The sequence below is a fragment of the Staurois parvus genome, unplaced genomic scaffold, assembly GCF_062004578.1.
Source record: "Staurois parvus isolate SC_StPar_1 unplaced genomic scaffold, SC_StPar_1.0 ptg000361l, whole genome shotgun sequence".
In the NCBI taxonomy this organism is placed as follows: domain Eukaryota; kingdom Metazoa; phylum Chordata; class Amphibia; order Anura; family Ranidae; genus Staurois; species Staurois parvus.
The window spans coordinates 3786023-3793629 of record NW_028318157.1 but is presented as its reverse complement, the minus strand read 5'-3'; positions in this window follow the sequence as shown (position 1 = coordinate 3793629).

Genomic DNA, 7607 nt, shown 5'->3' with positions numbered 1-7607 from the left:
CCCTGCCATTGCTGCAATTTATGCTGATCACACTGCAGCTAATTGGACTAGGGCAATGAACAATCAAGAAGACCCTGTATTCCAGGACCATGCTTTGGTGGAACCCCTACCTATTCTGTGCCTCCTATTCCCACCTTCTTAAATGATAGGTTCACCTTTTGGAATATGTTACCCGTATTTAGGATGGAACATGTAACATGTTCCAGCTCTGGTAACCAGTTCCTCCGATCCCCCCCTCATTGTGAGAGCGGGCAAAGGATCTTCTCCCTGCACTCGCTGTCACAATTCAAAAGCACGATATTTATCACAGTTTCCTGTGAATGCATGAACTACAACTACCATCAACCATTGCAGCTGATGGCTTGTAGTTCTGAATGAACTGCAGGGATGCTGATGAGCAGTCTCGTAGTTCATTCACAAGCCCTGCAGCTTGTAAACAGTCAAGCCGTATGAAGGTACAGGTTGAAAGCTGCAGGGTTTGCCTGCAGGTGTCTGACACGGCACCCCTAATTATGAGTGCAATGCTTTCCAGGCTCCTTAAGGAAAAAATAATATAATAAATGCACATTTTTTTCCTGCAAAAAATATGTGCATTTATAATTTTTTTTCCCAAAAGGGAACTTATCCTTTAAGCACAAGTTCCGGTCACATCCAAGTAACAAGTGTTACTAAACCCACAACAGTAAAATCAGTCTGTATTTACAGTAAAGCATGCTTGTTATACCCACTGTGGAACCTAAGGGGTTAATCCTTTGCATTGTGTAAAAAGGCTGTTTGATTCTGTTTTCTCTGATTCTCCCCTTCTACTGTCCCCAAGTACAGTACAGAGCTACTACTGAGCGCATTAGGAGTCACTCTGCTTATGCTGAGTTTAGTGTGTATTGCTAGAGAGCTTTTTTTTTTTCTTTGGGAGGGTGCATGTCATCAGCACAGGGTCAATTAGCACTGTTCAGAGGGTCGAGAGTTATGCAGCCTCATAGGACAGTCAGAGCAGAATGAACACTCCTCCTCCAAGATTAACCAGTGCTCAGGTGGACACTGATAGACATCACAAGACTGCTATATATTGTGATGAGAAAAGGTATTTAGCAGTTTATATTTACTACAATAATTGCATTTCCATGTTCTGTGTACTGTGGGAGACCAGATACAGTGAATGCAGGGTCATGGGTTTAGTAACACTTTAAGTTCTCTTCAGAGACAAGTTTCAGCCTTGTCCTTTCATTTTCAAAAACCTCTAGCTTTACTTTCCCTGGTAGCAAAAGAAAAAATATATATATTTAAGGTGTTTCTAGGATCATACCTAACCTTACAGCAACTTGTGCTTCCTCTGGTTGAATCTGGGCTGACAGTATATCTCTAAACACTGCAGAATTCATCCAGCTGCTTCTGTCACATTATCAATAAACACCAATGACCCAGTGCCACTGGAAGCCATGCAAGCCCATACCATCACACTGCCTCCACCAAGTTTTACAGATGACGTGTGCTTTGGGTCATGAGCTGCCCCAAGCCTTCTCCACACTCTTTTCTTCCCGTAATTCTGGTACAGATTAATCTTAGTTTTATCCATCCAAAGAATGCTTTTTAAGAACTGGTCTGGCTTTTCTAGATGTTTTTTGGCAAAGTCTAATCTGGTTTTTCTATTCTTCAGATTTATGAATGGTTTGCACCTTGTGTTGAACCCTCTGTATTTGCTCTCATGAAGTCTTCTCTTGATTGTAAACTTTGACAATGATACGCCCACCTCCTGGAGAGTGTCCTTCACTTGTCTGGATGTTGTGAATGGGTATTTCTTTACCATAGAGAGGATCCTGTAATCATCCACCACTGTTGTCTTCCGTGGACATCCATGCCTTATGTTGGTGAGCTCACAAGTGCATTCTTCTTTCCTCAGAATGTACCAAACTGTTGATGTGGCCACTCCTAACGTTTCTGCTATCTTTCTCTCTCTGATGGATTTGTTTTGTTTTTGAAGCCTTACAATGGCCTGTTTCACTTGCATGGACAGCTCCTTTGAATGCATGATGTAGGTTCACAGCAATAGATTCCAAATGCAAATACCACACTTAGAATCAACTCCAGACCCTTTACCTGCTTAACTGACAAAGAAATAATGGAGTAGCCCACACCTGGCCATGAAACAGCTTTTGATTCAACTGTCCAACTACTTTTGGTCCCTTGAAAAAGGAGGGATGGCTACTCTTAAGAACTGTAATTCCTAAACCCTTCCTCCAACAGAGATTGTGCTGCAGAGAAAGCTTGTGAACAGTTCCAGGAAGTTTGTCCTCAGTTTCCGGTTCCCTTGGGCATCCTTTACCCCCCTTACCCTATCCCAGTTCAAAATCCCCTCAATAAAATAACAAAACAAAAGCTCAAGGACTGATTTCTGACTCTGAATACAAGCTTGTGTGGAGAATGCAGATTGCCTGGTTGTGCAGGACTATAGGGGGGCCTAATTAATCAGCAACTCTCAAGGGGGTAGTGCTACACTGTTAAGGGAGTGTTTCTCTATGGCATGGGCTGAAGCACTTTTCAGGATAGAAGGAAAAATGGATGGGGCAAAATACCGTCAAATTCTTGAGGAAAATCTGCTGCCCTCTGCCAGAAAGTTGTCAATGGTTTACTTTCCAACATGGCAACGACCTAAAGCACACAGAAGAAATGACAACACAGTGGCTGAAGAGGAAAAAGTTGAATGTCCTTGCATGGCCTAGTCAGAGCCCAGACATAAACCCCATTGAAAATCTGTGGAATGACTTGAAGACTGCAGTCTACAAACGGCCATTTTTAAACAACATTTTTGACGGTGTTCTGTCTTTCACTTGAATGTTATAAGTTGCAGAGTAAATACAGCTGGATAAAACAAAAACTGTGTCTGTCTTCACTTCAGGATGCAAAGCAACAAAATGTGATTATTTTAAGGTGGGGTGATTGTTTTTTTTATACCCACTGTAGATTTTTTTTTTTTTTTAAATTAACTACTTGCCAACCTGCCACAGTAAATATACTGTGGCAGGGCAGCATGCGCAGGCACAATCAAGTACATGTACATGATTGTGCCTGCTTGGGCTTAAAAGGGGACTGTGCTGCCGTGCCAACCTTTCTGCACCAAAAAGGTGAATGCACCTTTTTTTAAAATGCAGCCACAGGGAAACCGCATAGTCTTTTTGATCATGCAGTTACCTTGCAGTTCCTCACCCGCAATCACGCTGTGAGCTGTGATGCAAAGGGTGCCATTCAGAATGAATGGCAGCCCCGCGTATCGCTTAAGAGCGACACGGTTTGGCTGTGGGAACGGAAACTGATGAGATTCCCACACCAGCAACCAGCCCGCATAGTGTGAACCGAGCTTAAATACCAACTTTCTGGAAATCCAGATTTGTGAGCGTTTATTTTCTGGAAATAGGTATTTGCCTAGGGTTAGGAACAACCCCATACCCTATGGTAGCCATCACTAAATGGCAGAGCACGGTCTGAATCTGGACCGAGTCACTGTCCTATCCAGACCGCCACAGTCCCACCATTTAGGTGCCTGTTTTTTTTACCCCTCAGCCATGATCGCTGTGATCATTCCATGATGAAAGCAGGAGACAGGACAGGTCTGGAAGGAGGGCGGGAGTTTCAGTTAACAAGCAGGTAATTGGTTGCAGGATGCAGGGTGGTCCTAGCAACCAATCACTAGCTTGCAGCTCCACCCTCCATTCAGACCTGCTGTGCCTCCAATATGTCTGTGTAAGGAAAGATAGTGATATGGGGAGGAGGAGGGATATGTGAAAGGGGAGCAGAGGGGGGTCTCAGGATGCCAGAGTGAAGGGGGTAGGGAATATTATGTGGAATAGGGTGAGGATTTTAATACAGGGGGGTTGAGGACAGCAGTGTGATGGGGGTTGGGATTGTAATGTGGGTAGAATGAGGATATCAGTGTGAAGGGGAGTGGGGATTATAATACCGTGGGGGGGGGCTGAGGACACCAGTATGAAGGGGGAGGATTATAATGTGGGGGGCTGAGGAAACCAGTGTGAAAGGGGAAGGATTATGTGGGGGGGGGGGGGGGCTGAAGAAACCATTTTGAAGGGCGTGTGAGGATTATAATGTGGGGGGATGTGGAAACCAGTGTGAAGGGGGGGTAGGGATAATGTGTGTGGGGGGGTGGGAACACCAGTGTGAAGGGGGTGAGGATTATGATGTGGTGGGAGGTGCTGAGGACTGCAATGTGGGGGGGGGGGGAGGTGAGAATTGTAATTTGCAGGGGGCATGAAGACAGTAATGTGAGGGAATGAAGTGAAAAGAGGCAGAGTACACTGCAGTGAAGGGGGGCAGAGGACAGTACAGATGTCAAGGAAATGTGAGGACACTGCAGAAAGTGATGAAGGGAAGGTAATGTGAAGGGGGAGCTGAGGACACTGCTGTGAAGGGGGATCTTGATGTGAAGGGTAGGGGGACTGTCAGGTGAAAGTAGTCCCCGACCCTTTTTCAAAATCGTGCCACAAGTCACATGGTGCTGCAGCAACATACAGTTTGGCATGTGTGAAAATGCACCACAGGTGCTGATGTGTGTGTGCAGCGTGTTCCTCTGTTGGTTGGGAACACGTGTAATATTGATTGCATTCCCCAGCTGCTGAGATGGGAACCTAGCCTAAGAGGAGTGGGGGCTGTGATGGGAAGGCTCTGAGTCATCACGCAAAAATGCTGGAAGGAAATTTTATTGACTGGACCTCCGTGAATTTTAATTCAATACCCATGCTCTATGGTAAAGAGCACTCGCAATTGGTTGATCTTGCACCAACCAATAAAAAACTGGAGGATTATGTGGTCATATCCTATACCCAAAGGTTGGGTTTTTCATGGGAGAGGAATAATGTGTTACTTAGAGTAGATGCTGCAGATTCTGGGTTTCCTGTAAATTTGAGATATTTTGATAATGTTTCTGACAATATCTCTAAGCTGTACGCTGAACCATTTGAAGAGGTGGGTTGAGGGCTGGGCCAGCTGTCCCTGGCAATGGAACAAACTGCTTGTGGCATTATGGCACTAAAAATTTGATAAAAGTAACTGATGTCTCAAGAGACAAACCCTTTGTGGTCACCTCCTTTACAGTAAAAGCTATGCCAAAGAACTGTAAGATCTTTGATAGACATCTCAACAAAGGAAGGAGAAAATAAGGGGTCACTAGGGAGAAAGAAATGCTAGAAGCAACATAAAAATACAATGAAACGGAATGCTGCTTGTGTCATGTTACAATGAAAAGCAAAGAATGTGTTCAAAATATTGCAGTAAGACACAAAACCATTAGTCCCCAAGAACACATGTGCCATTCTTAGGTTTAGTCCCCATATACAGTTTATCATACACACAAAAGCAATATATTACCAGAAGGTCTAGCACAGGCCAAAAAAACTTAAGGGCATTCCAGGATAATGTATATTTAATAATTTGCTACAGTTGTGTACAGTCAATTATATTTTTTTTTTTCAAGAGGGCCCTTTCCCACAGACGTTCCATTCCTCCATTTTTCATTTGTCTGCTTCTGGTTGAAAAGTGGACAGCAATGCACCTCTATGGGCTAACTATTTTAAACGGATGTAAATGGATGACCATCCATTTAGGTCCATTTTTTTTGTTTTAAACAGCAGGCCGAGTCATATTCCATTTAGAGAGATATAAACACATCCATTTACGTCTGTTCCATTTGTGCACATTTTCAGGCAAGAAATATATTTTATTGTCACCTATGACTGGTTTCTGCAAAAAAAAAAAGAAAAAATTATGCTAAAACAGATATAAGCTGAACTGAGGAGAATGAACTGGAGTGAGGTGCAAACTGATATAAACTGAACTGAAGATGGATGTAACCAGAATCAATTTTCATAGCAAAACACATGATTGGACTGATTTTGCCTGTGTGAAAGAACCCTAAGGACCAGTTCACATTTAGAGCTGCTTCCACATCAACAATTTTGTGAGTTTATTAACGAGGTTTTGGATCAGCACCATTTACTTGAATGGGCTGTGCTCCACTTCAAAAATTCTTCAAAGTAGCTCCTGTACCTTTTTTTGGAGGCGACTTTGTCACATCTTTGAACCATGCAATTTGGCAAGTTTTTCACACGTTTTGTTGAGCAACACCTGCTTTTCTCAGCACATTTGGGGTGCCATTAAGAAACATGGCATCCAAATTCATGTTGCACGTTTTGCTGCAATTTTGAATGGCCGATAGAATTGCGTGATTCTGCCAGCAATTCCAATGTACTGAAGTGTGAATGGTGCCCTAGGCCTCTTCCACACAGAGCAGACTCTGCTCTGATCATCTTGGAGCAGGGTGGAATGGTTGTTACAACTGTGCTGGCTCCGTTCATACAGAGTGGACACAGGCAGACCCCTCTATCTCTGGGGTCTGTAAATGGACTCCACAGTCTGTTTACATCAGGCAGCCTCCAATCTGGTCCCGCAGAATTTGAATAGAATGTGGTCCTTTTCCATTTACACCTGTCCATAGGTGGATCTGATTGGAATGTCTGTGTGAAAGGGCCTTTTAATTACAAACTTAACCAGTGCCTGCTGCAGGTAGCATATATGAGGCCCTATGTAAACATATTACTGTGCTGAGAGGGCCCTCCTAGCACAGTAACTGGTGGGTACTGGAAAGCTCCCAATGTATACCTGTGTTTGGGAGCTTTCCCATCATGTGACTCCTAGATTGTAAGCTCGAAAGAGCAGGGCCCTCGAACCCCTCGTGTAGTGTATTGTTACTGTCTTGTCTCATGTTATGTCCCCCTTGCTACTGTACAGCGCTGAGCATACCCTTTGGCGCTATATAAATACTGTATAATAATAATAATGTGACCACTGTGACTGCCATTCACAGCGGTCACATTATGGGAATTTCTGCCTCCACCTCCAGGCATTTAGAACCTCCTGATAGGCCAGGAGCCTGCATCGGGAAGGGGGTTAAAAAAAAGTATCAAGGACAGTACTCAGCTGTTGTTGCAAGTGTACTAAGATGACTACAATTACCTCAAGCAAAATCAGTTGCTAGTATTTACAGGGCTGGGAACTTGTGGCATGTAATATGTATGTATGTATGTATATATTGTACATTACAACAATGGAAAGTAGAAATCAAACTCCCATATAAGAAATGTATCAATGACCACAGAGTTTGCCCTAAAGAATTCAAAATATTTGGAGTATGTAGGAGGAAGAATCTTCCACTTGCTGTCCGTTAGGTAGAGTACCTACTTGATTTTGAACAGTGCCTCTTATATGCTTCGGTCTGATGCTGCAGTATCATATACTAATCTGAGATCTGTTATGTCTAATGCCTGGGACATACTTTCAGTTATTTTGCATCGACCCAGCAGGCTGAATGAAAAAAAAACAAAAAACAAAACTGAGGTCTCTGTACTAACTATGCAATTTAGTTCAGCAGTTTCCTTGCTGTGTTATTGTGTCCTGGCAGAAGGGCCACCAGTCAGCACTCTGAGCCATCAGCTGAAAGTGCTGAGTAGATACCGATTGGCTGCTGGTTGTCCAGCATGCTTGTTCGACAAAAGTCAGTCTTGAGATTGGCTTCTGTTGGACAAGAACCTGTACACACAGGGTGA